Here is a 21,431-nt window from a genome sequence, read left to right as displayed (position 1 = left end):
TTAGCTTAACTAAGAATAGAAATTTGAAATGGGCAGACTTAGGAGAAAAAGTCACAAGGTGGGAAAAGCAGACAGAATTAGAACTCTCCAAACAAGGAGTACAGAAACAGAAATTGAATTGGATAACACAGACACACCCAGCTGTGCACTCACAGGCTAGTGAGAATAGCTGAGTATTACTCTTATTGGAGGAAGAGGAAAAAGCCTTGCGAAACATACCAGAGACTCTCTGGTCAACAGGGAAATCAGATGTAGGACTTATACGAACAGCAGGACCTGTTACTATTACGCCAAAGTCAGCATTTAGACCTCAAAAAAGACAGTATCCCTTGAGAAAGGATGCAGAGATAGGGATCAAACCTATAATAGCAGCCCTACTTAAGGAAGGCGTCTTAATAGAATCTCCTGATTCACCATGTAATAAACCCTTATTTCCTGTCAGGAAACAAACGGGGAATGGCGTATGGTCCAAGATTTACAGGCTGTAAATAATGCAGTTATACCCAGGGCACCAACGGTGCTAGATCCGCACACCTTACTGAATGATTTAAAGCCTCAGCAAAAGTATTTTTCTGTGGTAGATATTAGTAATGCATTTTTCTCAATACCGATACACCCTGACAGCCAATATTGGTTTGCATTTACATTTCAGGGGAAACGATATACATATACGAGATTACCACAGGGATATTGTGAAAGTCCAACAATATTTGCACAAGAAATGGCAAGCAACCTGGCGGGATTTATCCCACCGAAAGGTAGTCAGATTTTACTTTATGTAGACAACATTCTGCTGGCAGCCCCAACCCAGCAAGAATGTAAAGAGGACACCATAGCATTATTACAGTTTTTAGCTACTCAAGGACACAAAGTAAAGAAGAACAAACTACAACTTTGGAGAAAACAAGTTAAGTACTTGGGATATGTAATATTCAAGGAAGATAGAATATTAGACGAAGATAGAAAAACAGCAATATTACAAGCACCTAGACCAACTACCAAGAAGGAAATGATGTCCTTCCTGGGAACTACTAACTTTTGTCAGAGTTGGATACCAAATTATGCCTTGGAATCTACTCCACTGGCCAATTTAATATTCAAAAAGCCGATGGCAGCACAGGATTTATTACAATGGACACCAGAAGCAGAAGCAGCTTTCTGCAAGCTGAAACAACTGATAGCATCATCCTTAGTTTTAGGATTACCAAACTATCATAAGCAATTTTTTCAAACTGTAGACTGTAAGCAGGGTTATATGACATCAGTATTGACACAGCAGCATGGGGACAAGCAACGCCCCATAGCTTACTATTCATCACAGTTAGACCCAGTGGCGCAGTCCCTGCCCCACTGTGTACAAGCAGTAGTTGCAGCTGCAATGGCAGTGCAGGCTTCGGCCTCAGTAGTGTTATTCTACCCTCTCACATTGAGAGTGCCTTATGCAGTCACAATTATTTTACTGCAAGAAAAAGTAGCATATCTTTCTCCTGCTAGACATCTTTCCTGTATGACTATACTGTTGAGCCAACCTCATATGACAATTGAACGATGCACAACTTTGAACCCATCAACCTTGTTCCCAACCCCTGCAGATGGCAAACCGCAATGCTGCCTGCAGGAGATTGAGCAAAAGATATTACCTAGACAAGATCTTACTGATGTTCCCTTGGATGATGCCGAGGTGACATACTATGTGGACGGCTCGTGCAGGAGGGGTCCTACAGGACAGATCCTAGTGGGGTATGCAGTTGTTTCTGATACTGAAATTTTAGAAGCAAAATTTTTACCACACAATTTATCTGCACAAGCAGCAGAGTTGATTGCCTTGACAAGGGCATGTACCTTAGCGAAAGGTAAGAAAGTGAATATTTATACTGACAGTCAGTATGCTTTTTCTACTGTACATGTTTTTGCACAGCAGTCGAAAAATAGAGGAATGATAACATCTACTGGTAAACCAGTTAACCATGCCAATTCATTTTAGATCTATTAGACTCTATTCAGTTACCTCAAAAAGTAGCTATTTGCAAATGCGTAGCTCATACCAAGCAACAGGATAGGATTTCAAAAGGTAATGTGCGGGCTGATACAGCTGCAAAACAGGCAGCTTCAGCCTCAGAAGCTTTTCTTTTGAGTGAGGAATTACAACCCTCTGAGATTTTCGATTTAGAAATGTTAAAAACAATGCAAACACTTACTACAAATGTAGAAAAACAGAAGTGGATAAAACGAGGAGCAATCCTTGAAAAGGGACTGTACATCTCCAAGGAAAAGAAACCAATTTTGCCATCTAACTTGTTTAGATATGCAGCTTTGTTGAGCCATGGGCAGAGCCATGTCTCAACAGGGGGGGATGGTACAGTTAGTGAATCGAGTGTTTACAACCTATGGATTTACAAATTACACAAAAGATTTTTGTGCAGCATGCCATGTTTCAAGCATCATGCACAAGGGGCATTGAAGCCTAAGCAAGGGAGTTTCCCTACACCACCATATCCGTTTCATACTATTTGTATGGATTTCATAGAACTGAATAAATGCGAGAATAAAAAGTATTGCCTTATCATTATAGATATGTTTTCCAAATGGGTGGAAGCTTTCCAACTAAAAATCCAGATGCAGCTACTGTTGCAAAGGTCCTTGTTAAAGAAATTATACCCAGATTTGGCATACCGGAAAAGATTTATAGTGATAACGGTACACATTTCGTGAACCAAACAGTACAGCAACTTAGTCGTTATTTTGGAATATCGTTAAAAAATCACTGCGCTTACCACCCCCAATCTGCAGGGTTAGTAGAGAGGCATAATGGGGTGTTGAAGAGTAAGCTTAGGAAGTTGATGAGCGAGACACAAAAGAACTGGGTGCACTGTTTGCCTTTAGCACTGTTGAGCATGAGAACTGTTCCAAATGTAAAGGGATTAACTCCTTTTGAAACTTTGTTTGGAAGGGCATATTATACACCTCAGTGGAAACCTCTCATGTCTACAGAGCAAGAGGCTGACAGTTCACTTGCAGGGTATATGAGACGATTTTTGAATAACAAACTTTTGCAGTTAAATTCTGTTTCAGATAAAGAGCAACTGAAATCGGAAGCACCAGTAGCCCCAGGCACCTGGGTCTGGGTGAAGATTGTGAAGCGAAAGAACTGGAGTTCTCCGAAGTGGGAAGGACCGTACAAGGTACTACTGCCGACACCCACTGCAGTCAAGATCTCAGAGCGAGCTTCCTGGATTCATTTGACACACTGTAAACTGGTTAAGAACTTTGAATTGGACAAAAACTTTGTTACTGTTGTACAACGAGAACATAATGGCCAGGTACAGAGTGAATAGAGACATTGAGCAACCTCAGAAAACTTACATGATAATTTTGATAGCTATGCTAATCACATTGTTCTTTTTGTTGTGGCCACTCCTTTTTCCTGCCATGAAAGTTGAACTGATTAAACGTAATGAACCAAAGATAGACTGCCATCTGAACTTTAACACTTATCAGGCAATTACACGTGTGTATGCTGAGACTTTTAATGTTTCGAACAGCTGGGTCTGCACGGCCATACCAACAGCATATGGGGGTTTATTGATGGCTGCTATCCCCCTAGGGGTCAATGAGACCTGGAAAAATTTGGTTTTTGACACAGTTGCTATTAAAGCACATGATAAGGTAGCACTGCATTTGCCTGTAACACAAAAAGGATTTGTATGTTTTTACAAAAATGATACCATCCAAGTGGGATGGAGTAAGTGTAATGTCACCGTACAGTATAAATGTTATTAAAAAAAAATGATTTAGGTGGATCTTGTAGTACAGATTATGACTAATTTTTGAAATCTATGCATAAGACTCTTGATCAGGTACAATGTAATCCTGTACTTTTCAAACAATTATCTGTAATAGATAGGAAAATGTTTCATGCAGGGCAGTCATTTCGTAATAAAGTAACAACTAAAGTAGAGGACTGTTATTTTGTGTGTGGTAAAAAGGCATATAAATGGTTACCTGAGAATTGGTCTGGCAATTGTTTTTTGGGATACCTGGTCCCGGCCATCCGACACACTGCAGTTTTGCCTCAGGGAAGTATTCGAAATACCCGAGATGTAACCAAAAAGACTGTTAAGAAGCCTAAGAATCCAGTGGGACAGATCGAAGCGAGCTGGAAAGACCATCGTAATGTGGGAACCAAACTTGTGCACATGGACTTGAGTGATGCTGTCATATCCTGGGCAGGTATATTATCTGCATATGGTGCAGTTAAATCGATATGGGAGCTGCGAAAAATGTCAAAACTTCTCGAAGTAATGAGTAATGTGAATTTTTCTGCTCTTAAACTGATAACTGATGAACTGAATGCCATGAGAACTGTAGTACTCCAAAACCAAATGGCTCTTGACTTCACTCTAGCGGCAAGGGGTGGGACGTGCGCTTTAATCAAAGAAGAATGCTGTGCATTTATTCCTGATCATCAGCATGAGATTAACGATCATCTCGAGGTGATTCAGCAAGTGTCGGCCATGAACAAACCAGGCCCAAACCCTCTGACAGACTTTTTCCAGAATGTATTTGGTTGGTGGGGTTCCATCCTAATGAACATATTGATTGCCATTGGGGTAGGATTACTCCTAATAGGAGTTTGTGTTTGTTGTGGAATCCCCTGCATGAAGAAATTAATCAAGGAATTCACAGATATATCAGTATCTGAGACTATGTATCAAAGTACTGAATTTGAAGAGCTGCTAGAATGCGAAACACTTTCATAAAAGTTTAAACTGAATGACTTTCTTAACTACAAATCCTGGTTGGAAGAGGTTAGGAAAAGAAGCAAACTGTTTATTCTTTTTTGAAAATAGAATTAAAAAGTATTAACAGGAGGGAAATGTTAGAAAAATATGTATTAATGTGTGTATGCTTAATGCCAATTAATAATCAAATGAATTAATACGCTTTTCATTCTATTTTTCATGCACTGTGTTATATATAAATTGAGTTTCATATGAGACTGAAAAAGATGCTTTTTGAAAACTGAAGTATGCTTTCTGAAACTTGCAAGATGCCCTCTGACCTAGTAACTGCTAGCACAGCAATATTCATGTTTATGCCTTTTGGAAATGTACTTGAGAAGCAGGTGCTTATCTGCTAGGTCAGGAACGAATGAATGAACAATACTATATTCTGTAAATGTAATGATTTCAAACAATCAGCTCTGTTCGAAGCATGAGAACATGTGCAGCTGCAGTAACTTAGAGATAAAGTAGACAAAGGATTATTAGAGAAATGAACTGTTAGCATTGTGCTTGAATTAGCCATAGTACCTTGAATGGTAACATAACATGTATCTAACTGGCAGTAATCAAGGCCATGATGTTTTCCTCAGGAAGTTTCTCACAAAAATTGATAAATCAGCAGAAATTCATGGGAATGATCGTCAACAGATGATGATGAAAAGACTGGTAATTTGCTACGTCAGCTTGGTAGGCCATGTCTAGTTAGAGAATGCATAAAAATGAAAGTATTTCCTGTTTCTAGTTAGACAGACTCTGTAATAGCACGTTTTTGTCTCCTGGCTGCAAGATTAAAGTGCCTTAACCTGAACCTACCGTGTTTTGATCATTTTTAAAGTATACTTTTTCCTTTGACAATAAGTATTGACATAGTGTGAACCTGCAAGGAATATTACTGCATAAATAAGCTATGTACCCATGAAATTGGCAGCAATCATGCAATGATGCAGGCCAATGTACATATAATGCAGGCACAGCTGAAAGCCCATGAAAGGATAACACAGCAAAAAATCAACTATGTTTAGATTATAAATGGGAAGGAAATGGGTAACAGGACAGTTAGAAAGTGGGAAGGGCAAGCAGTGGAATACCACAAGGGCAATAAGAAGGAAGTGTGGTATGGGTGGGGGAAGGCAGATATTTCTTTTTGTGGAACAGGTGCCCTATTTTATATTTAGAAAAGAATGGTAAAGGGGAAGGAAACCAGGGGATGATGTGGGTGGGAAGGAGAGTGTATAGGAAAAGAAGCAGGTTCATAGTTCAGTACTAAACTAACTGCCCTTGCAAGCCATTTTAAGCCTAGCCAATTATCCCTTGTGAGACTCAAACCCCACATCTTGTGTTTATAGACAACCACCTTAGCCATTAAGCCACCCTCTCAACCTCTCAGAAAACACTAATGTATAGAATGGACAAGGAGTGACAGGGGAAGTGATGATACAAAAGGAGAAGCACCAAGGAGATAAGCAGAGATGTAGACAGACATGCAAACAGATAGTAGAAAAGCAGTGATGGGATGCACTGGATAACAAACAAGGGAGGGTCACTGGTACACAAAGATGGGGACCACCAGTATGAGGGATAGGGTGTGGTGATGAACACCTTCCAAGCTGCCCCAGTGATGAATTCTGGCAAGAGTCACTAGACTTTGTTAGTAAATCCATGGTTGTGCCCAGACATTGCTGGCACCAATAGCTATATGACTCTGCTAGTCACGTAACAATGCTTTCCAGGGTGCCAATTCATGTCTTGAGTGTTTATTTCACTTTAGATCTAATCAGATTCTACAACTTTCACAGGTTTGAACAAGGGAACCACCCAGTACTACTGTCCCAAGAGAAGCCTATGGTCCCAATTAAGAAATAGCACCAGATGTCAACAGCATGCACTCCAAGTCACCTTCACATGATGTCTGGTGGCCCTGCACATAGGCTGGCCTGGTCATTGCTGATGACCAACAAGCAGTGGTGAGGCTACTGCAAGGTGAAGTGGATGCTTTCCTGCCACAGCCTGCTCTGTGGCTTAAACTGCAGCTTAAGTGAAAATAAATGGATATAAACAACAGAAAAAGGCAAATCAGCATCATCATCATCATTGTCTTAGGAATATTATACAGAGAAAGAAAACTGGACAAAAGTAGCAGTAATCAGTACAATTTGGTAAACTTTTATATGACAGACTCTGGAAGGAGAAAAAGTGTGGTCAGCAGAGTAGTAATGTTATAAGCATCAAGGGATCTCCTAAAATAGTAACCTGAAAATGGAATGAAGAAATTAGAGAGAGAGAGAGAGAGAGAGAGACAGAGCTGATAATAGTGGATAACAGTGGAATATATGGGTGCAACTGCCTCTATGACTGCTGGGTAGGACAGTGGTCCAGGATCTGAATGGTGTACAGTATGTGTGAAAGGCAAGAGAGAGTTTAAGCCAACTATACAAAGAACTATATATCCATATGGGAACTAAAAGTGTATGCCCAAGTGTCATACTTAGTGTGGACATGCCTAGATGTGTGGCAGTAAATGGTAGAGTACCACATATAGCATGTCTTAGAATACCTACAGGAATAAACAGTAGGCATATAATGTTTGTGTTAATATCAGACCTTTATAAACTGGAAAGCAACTGCACTGGTACACATCTGCATGAAGGTCATCATGGCCATGCTAGTTTAGGCATACTTGACACAGAGATGGACTGTGGCATTGGCAAAAATGCATAACAAAATAGCATGTAGGCAAGAGCTGTGAGCAGTTATGGACCAGTGATCACACAGCAATAGGATACTGAAGAATATAAACTGTTGTTCTACTACAGAGGAGACTAACATATCTTAGTGGACTAGCACACCCACGGTCAGTGTATTCGGAATTCTGATAGCATTGTCAACAATACTTGGCATTAGTAAGTGCAGTAGTACAGTTACACATGCATTTCATATATATGGCAATCTTACATGCAATACAAAATTAAATGCAATGATCGTATTCTCCAGCAGTATTGTCAAACTGGGCAGTACATGGCTACACATGTCAAGCACAGCTACACAGGCATGGAAGCAATACAGTGTGATAAAATACACTTACTTTAATGCCTTGCATGATTCTTTTGTCAGATGATCCTACTTTCTACAAGTTCCTCATGAGCTGAAAGATACAGAAACAAAAAACAAAATTGCTGAGCATGTCAAAGCCATGGGCATTGGCAAAAACATCTTGTTGCACAATAATTTCTATTGTACTAAGAAAAAAACAGCATGAAGTCATACTGTAGTTGGCAAGCTCTCTCTCTCTCTAACTTCTTCATTCCATTGGTGGACAAGGAGAGGACAATGCCTCTTCAAGTCACTGCTGCACAACTCTCACTACTCACAAGAACGAGTGAGCCTCATGGCATCACTCACCACTCTAGTGAATGAGTGACAGGCATCCACTTTGTCCTGGGCACCCTCATACAAGTACCTTCACAGGAACTTCCACTAATGCATGTGCAGAATGTGAAGAAAAATTTTTTTTCCTGTTGCACCATGCGGCAGCACATTTATATGCAAGCCTTCCAGAAGCCATATCTACTTGTCTGTATGAAAGCAAATGATAGCTGAGTAGTGATAATGTACATTGCAGAAACCCCACAATATCCACCCATGGCTGGTATGGCAGCAAGAAGCAGCCTGGCAATGCACAGTAGCTTAACCACAATAGACATGCATAGACTGAGAGGAGATAGTCACATATCATTCTCACATGTAAGCATAGTTATACCATCAAATACACAAATTGTTACACACATTCCATAAGTGGCACTGCACTTCTATGTGTGACATGCAGGATTTGTTAAACTTACATGGGTAGGGGCTGTAAAGGACCTACCTGTACCTTTGCAAATCATATAATGGCTACCACAGTATGCACAGGAAAGAAAAGGTCCTATAATGCAATGCTGAGTTGACATGATGCTTTGTTATATGTGCATTTCAGAAACATAGTATAAGCATCGTGGTATGAACCCTGCTATATAGTGCAATCCCATAAAAAGCACAAAGATTCTGAAAGAATTTTTAAAATTTACATGCATACCATTCCTCCAAAAAAAAAAACTGACTACTGCTGTTATGGAAGGGGGTTACAGTCTATCATCAACTGGGGATATAGGATGGGTGTTGTTTTAGGGCTGACAACATAGGAGTGTAGGGAAGAGGAATGGCACAGAAATGGTATAAGTACATCTGTCTTCAGCCCACCTGTTGAACTGCATAAATATAGATATCACTAGGGTAACCATGTTGAGTGGCAACATAGGCAGGGAAGGTTAGCACACACTCTACTACAGGGAGTCCAGCTGGCATACATAAAGAAGGGAGGTGGAGTGGAGGAAGCTTACCCACTACATTTACCAGGCTGCAGAGGTGTGGACATAGAAAATTCTTTGGTGTTGCCCGGTGGCCATAACTTTACATAGACACAGCACTGGACATATGATACATCATATTCTGTTCCTACATCATACCTACGGACGTGAGGCAGGTACATGACCTGTGAGGACACTGTAAAAGAAGCATGCCATATGTTACAATCACTGTTGCACTGAGGATGGTGGACACTTAGAGCTGATGTGGGACAAGTTTGAGCCTGGGCACTGACCATTGGTATATGTTCCTGTGTACAGGTATTGCAATACTGTGGCACCAAACCACCAACAACAGCTGGGTAACTTCACCCTCGCATAGACATACTTGCTATCACAAGAACTATGTTCCCATGGTAAGTGCATTTTGAATACAAACAAGGTTGACAAGCACCATAGGGAGCATGTATGGCAGGATTGTGGTGACAGATACAAATACCATTGGCGGCAATAACAGGACAGCACAACAGCTTTGTTGAAGGCTCACTAATATGACACATCATACCCACATGAAATTTCTATCCAATGCAAAGGACAGAATGGACAAAAGTAGTAGACTACCATCACAGACTGCTTTAGAGGACAGGAGACATTGAGAGGACATGGAAACCTGGTGGAGGCCTAAAGTTGGAAAATGGACTGGTATCAACATTGTGTGACTCTGTTCAGGTACTAGGTTAGCATAAGCAGGTGTCACTACTAATGTATGGTGGCACACCACTTCCATGGGCTTGAAAATGGTAAACCTTGCCATATCTCTCCCAAATGTTTATCTGGGATGCCAGCACCATGAGCTGCAGGAGAAGGTTCATGTGTGTTCTTTTTGCTCATGCTTATACTATGATACATGTAATGCTTATGTAGCATTCAGATGTCAGATTGCTGCATATGTTCATATATGCATGCTAGTTTTTCTCTGCCAGCCTTCATAGGTGGCATGAGCATGTGGTCAGTCTTAGCAGGACTGAATATGACTGATGTCAGTGCCACAGTGGTGCATGAGTATGATGACAGCATGCATATAGCACAGTAAGACAGTATATTGCCTCAGTTAATAATGGTTACATATAAAGGCACCCTGCCATCCACATCCACAACCATGACTGTGGTGACTATGCACAATCCTCATACCTGCCACTGTTTGAGTGACTGGTTGAGTGATTGATTGATTGATTAAGTTTGTTTATCAGGGTAGTGCACCGATCATAATACACCATTTGCAGTCAAAGCTCAGGTGACAGGACAGGTCATATGTGACAGCATGATACAGGGTTTCCAGTCATTACCTGTCCATATAAAGCTGCAAGCAGTGTTACTACCATTCAGCATGCCAAATTATGAGTGAACAGTGTGTTGATGTGTATTGTTACCATAACTTCTTCTAAGATGGCCAACCTAGGTATCACACTGGAGATAAAAGCACTGATATACAGGTCAGTGATCCAGGCACATTTACATTGTCCCAGTCCTCTTGCTCCAGTGTGGGTACTTCCCAAAAGGGAAGTTTACAAAGATCATTGAATGCTCATTCATCACCACCATCTACAGATAGTGAGACTGCCATGGCATGATAAAATAGTCTTGTGGACACAGCATTTGTGGTCATCCTATGTACTACATGGCAAGTCAAACACAGTCACACAGTTCGTTGGTGTTCATAACAATGTTATTTTATTATAGGGATACCTACATGGTTCTAGCCATCCTCAGTCTTCATCTTAGAATGGCAGTTGTCACATCCATATTCCTGTAATGCTCCACCATTTCCTGCAGCTATATCCCCCTGCACATGTAATGTGCAGCCACCTACACCATCCTGCCATCTCTCCCTGTCAACAAGCTCTTGACATCTTACACAGTACATCCAGATCTCCTCAGTCTTCCAGTGTTTTATCCCAATAAAACTTACACTCCCCTAGTGCTTCCTCTTCTGCTTATCTAGACCGTGCTGATCCCTGTCCCTCAACCCATGTACAACTGATGACAACTCTGTGACGTGTGCACCTCTCTGAATTATGTTGTTAAGTAATGCGTGATGCACAGATCCATCAATAAACTCTACTGCATAGCCTAGGTGTAGTATTGCATGCTCCAGTTTTATATTATGTTGTCTTTATTCTAGTCTGTAGCTGCAGACTAGACAGGACCTTTTTGTCAGTGTTGCAGAGGATTTATCCTGCTTCAGCTTTGCATGTGGATCCCTAGAAGCTAGTTCCTTCAATGACTCCTCAACTGGCACCTTCTCTACTGTTTGCTCCAGTCTGCTTGACATTCTGATGGTAAATCACTGTTGTAGCTGTTTGCATAATAGCCTGTTATGCAGCATTCTGTTTGGTGCTTTGAGGATGAATGATAACTGTAGCTGTTTGATTAATACCACTTTGTGCAGCACTACAGAGATGACAAATACCTTGTTACAGGCCTCCAAAGAATACTTCAGTAGATCAACAGAGGTAACTAGACAACAATGACAGGCATTCAATGCTCCAAACATATACACTCAGTAAAGGTGTGAGACTACACCAGTATACCACTGTAATGTTTTTTAAGCATCCTTATTAAACATGATTGTTTTTTAAAAGTGATAGAAGTATATATAGAATAAAAGAAAATAAACCATACTAACATTTCTTTTGCTATTTTCAGGCTGTATCTATTTTAATAATTTTCATTCACTCCAACATTACATAAATTGCTCAATTCCTATCTTCCCTCAAATTTCACTCCTCCTCCTGAACACTATTCTACATGTATTGTTCCTACAAATTCCATTTATTTCTGTCTAATTTGCTGCTTCTCTTTTCTAAAGATCCCACTTCCGATTCTATTATCTCCTTTACAATTCTCAGTATTTCAGTTACAGTTGGTTTAAATTTCAATTTCCTATACCACATTGCCATGCTCTGAGCCTTGTGTATCTTTGACATTAGCAATGGTTCCAGGGCTTGATGGTACCATCTACAACACACAACAAAAGACCCCTCTCTGAACAGATTGCAATATATGCACCTGCTAGATTTTTTGTGCTGCTTGCTGCTATGTGTCCCAGTGAGAAACCACCTGACATAAATCATTAATATAGCTACAATGTATCAGTGATGTGGGAGTCATTGAAACTACCCGGATGTTGCATAGACACTTTGTAAATAATATCCTGTGCATTGCACCCCACATGGTAGATGAACAGATAGCACCACAGTGCTGAGGTGGATATAATCCATGGTTTCAGGACTGCACAGAAATGAAATATGTTGCATGTTGCCCACATGGTGCTATGTCTTTCCTCTGCCAACTTTAAAAATTCCTCCATATGTTGCAGCATCTAATGCAAGGAACTGGTGTAGGAACCACAAAGCTGATGCCTGCAAAATTGTTAAGGTGTCCCCATTTGACACTGAAAGTCACCCAAAAGGAAGAATGTTCAATGTTACACAAACCTTCTTGTCTAGTAGGATGAGACATTTGTGCAATCCTCTTGATTCTGTGTGTGGGGGACACATATTCTTATATTGTGTCTCTATCCACACTGTAGCTGTCAACAGTATATTAGTCATGGAGGAGATGATATGTTAGCTGCACCATAGAGGGTTATAATTTGTAACATCAGAGACTCTGGTTCCAAAAGCAGCAAGACACTTGTTTGGCTATCTGCTACCTTTTCTAGAATATTAGCATGAGTAAAGTTCCCATACCTCCCAAAATTCTGGCATTCAGAACAGATCAGAACCACAACTCATGGCACAGGATTTAAATGTCTGCCGCTTCTTCATGTTAGATTTTGTCATTTACTGGTCATCCGACAGGTCATGCAGTTCTTCCATGCCCTCATGTAGGCTTTACACTATGCTCTTCATTTGTATCACATTGTGTATAGCAGTTTTCTGTGTCTGGATCTTTGATGTGCACATCCAGTGACTGATGATAAATGTGGTTCCCAAGTCATGGTAAGACCTGGATCCATGATATCAACACCCACTAACATGACTCTCTGTTACAGTGTGTGCAGCCTTACCTGAGGAAGTTCATCTGATGGATGACATTTGTGATGTGGCTTCTGTGCAGCCTTGATGAGGCTCACCCTTATAACCAGTACTATACACAGGGGTGCCCCTGCACCATCACCTCATCAATGGGGAATGTATACAAGTTCTACAATGTTCAATGCTGACAGTTGCTCTGCCTCATCTGACTGTTCTATGTGATTGTTACCACTAATGTAGGCCAAAATCGACTTGCATTTGTAGCACTGGTATCACCACCAGTGTAACTAGTGAAAGCATTAATATAATATACTTGTGGCAGTGCTGACACATATTTTTTTACTCCCCTATACCTTTGGCAGACATACTGATATGTGGCAGTTCTTTGAAGAGTACATGAGCAAGTACATGTTTTATAGTTTAAGAAGTTGCAAAACCATCATACTCAGTGAACAGATATGCAGAAGTCTTGTGTTGAATAAGTCCATCTCGAATGCAGGTCAGTGTAAGGAATGAAAATGCATTTAGTATTATTTACCTGGTACATCCCCTACAGACATTCAGCAGGCATCCCAAGCCACATCCAAGCCATTACCAGATATGAGGGTGGACTCAATATCCCCCCATGTTGGGATACCAGGATCTCATTGATGTAATTAAGACATTTTTGTGTAGGTGATTCACAATCTGTGGTGGATTATTTCTGGTGATGTCTTGTGCCGTGATGTTGGCATGCAGTATAAAACTGATTATCTTTGGTGCACCTGTATGCCTTGATGTTGGCATGTAGTATAATACTGATTACCTTTAGTGCACCTGTATACCTTGATGTTGGCATGCAGTATAATACTGATTATCTTTAGGGCACCTGTATACCTTGATGCTGGCATGCAGTATAACACTGATTACCTTTGGTGTACCTGTATACATTGATGTTGGCATGCAGTATAATACTGATTACAGGTTGTGTACCTGTATACCTTGATGTTGGCATGCAGCATAATATTGATTACCTTTGGGGCACCTGCATGCCTTGATGTTGGCATGCAGTATAATACTGATTACATTTGGTGTACCTGTATACCTTGATGTCGGCATGCAGTATAATACTGATTATCTTTGGGGTACCTGTAAGCCTTGATGTTGGCATGCAGTATAATACTGATTATCTTTGGTTCACCTGTATGCCTTGATGTTGGCATGCAGTATAATACTCATTATCTTTGGTGCACCTGTATGCCTTGATGTTGGCATGCAGTATAATATTGATTACCTTTGGTGCACCTGTATGCCTTGATGTTGGCATGTAGTATAATACTGATTACCTTTGGTGTACCTGTATGCCTTGATGCTGGCATGCAGTATAATACTGATTATCTTTGGTTCACCTGTATACGTTGATGTTGGCATGCAGTATAATATTGATTACATTTGGTCCACCTGTATGCTTTGATGTCGGCATGCAGTATAATACTGATTATCTGCACCTTTTAGCCTTGGTGTTGGCATGCAGTATTATACTGATTATCGTTGGTACACCTGATACCTTGATGTTGGTATGCATTATAATATTGATTACCCTTGGTGCATCTGTATGCCTTGGTGTTGGCATGCAGTATAATACTGATTATCTTTGGTGCACCTGTATGCCTTGATGTTGGCATGCAGTATAATACTGCTTATCTTTGGTGCACGTGTATGCCTTCATGATGGCATGCAGTATAATACTGATTATCTTTGGTGCACCTGTATGCCTTGATATTGGCATGCAATATAATACTGATTACCTTTGGTGCACCTGTATACCTTGATGTCAGTATGCAGTTTAACACTGGTTATCTTTGGTGCACTTGTATACATTGATGCTGGCATGCAGTACAATACTAATTATTTTTGGTGCACCTCTATGCCTTGATGTTGGCATGCAGTATAATAATGTTCCTTTGGTCCAACGGTAAGCCTTGATGTTGGCATGTAGTATAACACTGATTATCTTTGGTGCACTTGTATGCCTTGATGTTGACATGCAGTATAATATTGATTATGTTTGGGCCATCTGTATGCCTTGATGTTGGCATGCAGTATAATATTGATTACCTTCGGTGCATATGTATGTTCTTAGATTAGTACTAGGCTAATTGCCCTTGTGGGCCATTTTAAACCTATCCAAACCCCACATGTGAGAATCAAACCTTGCACCTTGTGTTTGTAAGGTAAACACCTTAACCATTATGCCACCCTCCCAACGTATTGGCATGCAGTATAATACTGATTATCTTTGGTGTACCTGTATGTCTTGATGTTGGCATGCAATATAAAACTGATCACCTTCGGTGTATCTGTATACCTTGATGTTGGCATGCAGTATAATACTGATGATCTTTAGGGCACCTGTATGTCTTGATGTTGGCATGCAGTAAAATATTGATCACCTTTGGTGCCCCTGTATGCCTTGATATTGGCATGCAGTATAATATTGATTACTCTTGGTCCACCTGCATGCCTTGATGTTGCCATGCAGTATAACACTGATTATCTTTGGTGCACCTGTATTCCTTGATGTTAGCATGCAGTATAATACAGATTACCTTTGGTGCAGCTGTATACCTTGTTGCTGGCATGCAGTATAATACTGATTATCTTTGGTGCACCTGTATTCCTTGATGTTAGCATGCAGTGTAATACAGATTACCTTTGGAGCATCTGTATACCTTGATGCTGGCATGCAGTATAGTATTGATTATGTTTGGTGCACCTGTATGCATTGATGTTAACATGCAGTATAATACTGATTATCTTTGGTGCACCTTCATGCCTTGATGTTGGCATGCAGTATAATACTGATTATCTGCACCTGTAAGCCTTGGTGTTGGCATGCAGTATTATACTGATTACTTTTGGGGAACCTGTATGCCTTGATGTTGGCATGTAGTATAATATTGATTACATTTGGTCTACCTGTATGCCTTGATGTTGGCATGTAGTATAACACTGATTATCTTTGGTCCACGTGTATGTTTTGATGTTGCCATGCAGTATAATACTGATTATCTTTGGTGCACCTGTATTCCTTGATGTTCACATGCAGTATAATACAGATTACCTTTGGTGCAGCTGTATACCTTGATGCTGGCATGCAGTATAATGTTGATTATGTTTGGTGCACCTGTATACCTTGATGTCAGCATGCAGTATAACACTGATTATCATTGGAGCACTTGTATGCCTTGATGCTGGCATGCAGTATAATACTGATTATCTTCGGTGCACCTGTATGCCTTGATATTGGCATGCAGTATAATACTGATTATCTTTGGTGCACCTCAATGCCTTGATGTTGTCATGCAGTATAATATTGATTACCTTTGGTCCACATGTCTGCCTTGATGTTGGCATGTAGTATAATACTGATTACCTTTGGTGTACCTGTATACCTTGATGTCGACATTCAGTATAATATTGATTATCTTTGGGGCACCTGTATGCCTTGATGTTAGCATGCAGTATAATACTGATTTTCTTTGGTTCACCTGTAGATCTTGATGTTGGCATGCAGTATAATATTGATTACCTTTGGTGTACCTGTATGCCTTGATGTTGGCATGCAGTATAATATTGATTACTTTTGTTCAACCTGTATGCCTTGATGTTGGCATGCAGTATAATACTGATTATCTGCACCTCTTAGCCTTGGTGCTGGCATGCAATATAATACTGATTATCTTTGGTGCACCTGTATACCTTGATGTTGGCATGCAGTATAATAGTGATTACCTTTGGTGCATCTGTATGACTTGTTGTTGGCATCTGGTATAATACTGATTATCTTTGGTGCACCTGTTTGCCTTGATGTTGGCATGCAGTATAATATTGATTACTTTTGGTGCACCTGTATACCTTGATGTCAGAATGCAGTTTAACACTGATTATCTTTGGCGCACTTTATACCTTGATGCTGGCATGCAGTATAATACTGATTATCTTTGGTGCACCACTATGCCTTGATGTTGGCATGCAGTATAATAATGATCCTTTGGTCCACCTTTAAGCCTTGATGTTGGCATGCAGTATAACACTGATTATCTTTGGTGCACTTGTCCATGCAGTATAACACTGATTATCTTTGGTGCACTTGTCTGCCTTGATGTTGACATGCAGTATAATATTGACTGCATTTGGTGCACCTGTATGTTCCTAGGTTATTACTAGGCTAATTGCCCTTGTGGGCCATTTATAAACCTAGCTAAACCCCACATGTGAGAATCAAACCTTGCACCTTGGGTTTGTAAGGTAAACTCCTTAACCATTATGCCAACCTCCCAACATATTGCCATGCAGTATAATACTGATTACCTTTGGTGTACCTGTATACCTTGATGTTGGCATGCAATGTAAAACTGATAACCTCTGGTGTACCTGTATACCTTGATGTTGGCATGCAGTATAATACTGATGATCTTTAGGGCACCTGTATGCCTTGATGTTGGCATGCAGTAAAATATTGATCACCTTTAGTGCACCTGTATGCCTTGATGTTGGCATGCAGTATAATATTGACTACTTTTGGTCCACCTGCATTCCTTGATGTTGCCATGTAGCATAATACAGATTACCTTTGGTGCAGCTGTATACCTTGATGCTGGCATGCAGTATAATACTGATTATGGCACCTGTATGCCTTGATGTTGACATGCAGTATAATATTTATTACCTTTGGGGCACCTGTATGCCTTGATATTGGCATGCAGTATAATACTGATTATCTGCACCTGCAAGCCTTGTTGTTGGCATACAGTATAATACTGATTACCTTTGGGGCACCTGTATGCCTTGATGTTGGCATGCAGTATAATATTGATTACATTTGGTCCACCTGTATGCCTTGATGTTGGCATGTAGTATAACACTGATTATCTTTGGTGCACTTGTTTGCCTTGATGTTGGCATGCAGTATAATACTGATTATCTTTCGTCCACGTGTATGCCTTGATGTTGGCATGCAGTATAATATTGATTAGCTTTGTTGCACCTGTATACCTTGATGTTGGCATTCAGTATAATATTGATTACCTTTGGTGCACTTGTATGCCTTGATGTTGACATGCAGTATAATATTAATTACCTTTGGTGTACCTGTATACCTTGATGTCGGCATGCAGTATAATACTGATTATCTTTGGTACACCTCTATGCCTTGATGTTGGCATGCAGTATAATATTGATTACCTTTGGTCCACATGAATGCCTTGATGTTGGCATGTAGTATAATACTGATTACCTTTGGTGTACCTGTATGCCTTGATGTCAACATGCAGTATAATATTGATTATCTTTGGTGCAGTTGTATGCCTTGATGTTGGCATGCAGTATAATATTGGTTATGTTTGGGCCACCTGTATGCCTTGATGTTGGCATGCAGTATAATGTTGGCTATATTTGGTGCACCTGTATGTTCCTAGGTTATTACTAGGTTACTTGCCCTTTGGGCCATTTTAAACCTAGCCAAAACCAACATGTGAGAATCAAACCTTGCACCTTGTGGTTGTAAGGTAAACTCCTTAACCATTATGCCAACCTCCCATCATATTGGCATGCAGTATAATACTAATTACCTTTGGTGTACCTGTATGCCTTGATGCTGGCATGTGATATAAAACTGATCACCTTTGGTGTACCTGTATACCTTGATGTTACATGCAGTATAATACTGATGATCTTTAGGGCACCTGTATGCCTTGATGTTGGCATGCAGTATAATATTGATTACGTTTGGTCCACCTGCATTCCTTGATGTTGCCATGCAGTATAATACTGATTACCTTTGGGGCACCTGTATGCCTTGATTTTGGCATGCAGTATAATATTGATTACATTTGGTCCACCTGTATGCCTTGATGTTAGCATGTAGTATAACACTGATTATCTTTGGTGCACTTGTATGCCTTGATGTTGGCATGCAGTTTAATACTGATTATCTTTTGTCCACGTGTATGCCTTGATGTTGGCATGTAGTATAATATTGATTACCTTTGGTGCACCTGTATACCTTGATGTTGGCATGCAGTATAATATTGATTACCTTTGGTGCACTTGTATGCCTTGATGTTGGCATGCAGTATAATACTAATTACCTTTGGTGTACCTGTATATCTTGATGTCGGCATGCAGTATAATACTGATTATCTTTGGGGCACATGTAGGCCTTGATATTAGCATGCAGTATAATACTGATTATCTTTGGTTTACCTATATACCATGATGTTGGCATGCAGTATAATATTGATTACTTTTGTTCCACCTGTATGCTTTGATGTTGGCATGCAGTATAATACTGATTATCTTTGGTGCACCTGTATACCTTGATGTTGGCATGCAGTATAATATTTATTACCTTTGGTGCATCTGTATGCCTTGGTGTTGGCATGCAGTATAATACTGATTATCTTTGGTGCACCTGTATGCCTTGATGTTGACATGCAGTATAATATTGCTTACCTTTGGTGCACCTGTATACCTTGATGTCAGCATGCAGTATAACACAGATTATCTTTGGCGCACTTGTATACCTTGATGCTGGCATGCGGTATAATACTGATTATCTTTGGTGCACCTGTATGCCTTGATGTTGGCATGCAGTATAATACTGATTATCTTTGGTGCACCTGTATACCTTCATGTTGGCATGCATTGTAATACTGATTATCTTTGGTGCACCTGTATATCTTGATGTTGCCATGCACTATAATACTGATTATCTTTGGTGCACCTCTATGTCTTGATGTTTTCATGCAGTATAATAATGATTTCCTTTGGTCCACCTGTATGCTTTGATGTTGGCATGCAGTATAATACTGATTATCTTTGGGCCACCAGTATGCCTTGATGTTGACATGCAATATAATATTGATTACCTTTGGTGCACCTGTATACCTTGATTTTCATAGGCTATTACTAGGCTAATTGTCCTTGTGGGGCATTTTAAACCTAGGTAATTCCCCCAATGTGAGAATCAAATCTTGCACCTTGTGTTTGTAAGGTAAACACCTTAAACATTATGCCAACCTCCCACCATGTTGTCATGCAGTATAATGCTAATTACCTTTGGAGTACTTGTATACCTTGATGTTGGCATACAGTATAATACTGATTACTTTTGGTGTACCTGCATGCCTTGATGTTGGCATGCAATATAAAACTGGTCACCTTTGCTGTACCTGTATACCTTGATGTTCGCATGCAATATAATACTGATTACCTTTGGTGTACCTATATACGTTTATGTTGGCATGCAGTATAATACTGATTATCTTTGGGGAACCTCTATGCCTTGATGTTGTCATGCAGTATAATACTGTTTATCTTTGATGCACCTGTATGTCTTGATGTTAGCATGCAGTATAATACTGATTACCTTTGGTGTACGTGTATACATTGATGTTGGCATGCAATATAATATTGGTTACTTTTGTCCACCTTTATGGCTTGATGTTGGCCTGCAGTAAAATACCAATTAATTTTGAGGCATCTGTATACCTTGATGCTGGCATACAGTATAATACTGATTAGCTTTGGTGCACCTGTTTGCCTTGATGTTAACATGCAGTATAATATTTATTACCTTTGGTGCACCTGTAGGCCTTGATGTTGGCATGCAGTATAATACTGATTATCTGCACCTGTAAGCCTTGGTGTTGTTATGCAGTATAAAACTGATTACCTTTGGGGCACCTGTCTTCCTTGATGTTGGTATGCAGTATAATATTGATTACCTTTTGTGCACCTGTATACCTTGATGTCGGCATGCAGTATAATCATTTTTATCTTTGGTGCACCTGTATACCTTGATGTTGGCATGTAGTATAATATTGATTATCTTTGGTGCACCTGTATGCCTTGATGCTGGCATGCAGTATAATATTGATTATCTTTGGTGTACCTGTATGCCTTGATCTTGACATGCAGTATAATACTGATTATCTTTGTTGCACCGGTATGCCTTGATTTTGCCATGCAGTATAATATTGATTATTTTTGGTGCACCTGTATGCCTTGATGTTGCCATGCAGTATAATATTGATTATCTTTGGTGCACCTGTATGCCTTGATTTTGGCATGCTGTATAATACTGTTTATCTTTGGAGCACTTGTATGCCTTGATGTTGGCATGCAGTATAATACTGATTATCTTTGGTGTACCTGTGTACCTTGATGCCAGCATGCAGTATAATACTGATTATCTTTGGTCCACCTGCATGCCTTGATCTTGA

Source organism: Protopterus annectens, chromosome 3.part0, assembly GCF_019279795.1.
Source record: "Protopterus annectens isolate FY-2018-M chromosome 3.part0, PAN1.0, whole genome shotgun sequence".
Lineage (NCBI taxonomy): Eukaryota > Metazoa > Chordata > Ceratodontiformes > Protopteridae > Protopterus > Protopterus annectens.
Note: the sequence above shows the minus strand (reverse complement) of the source record.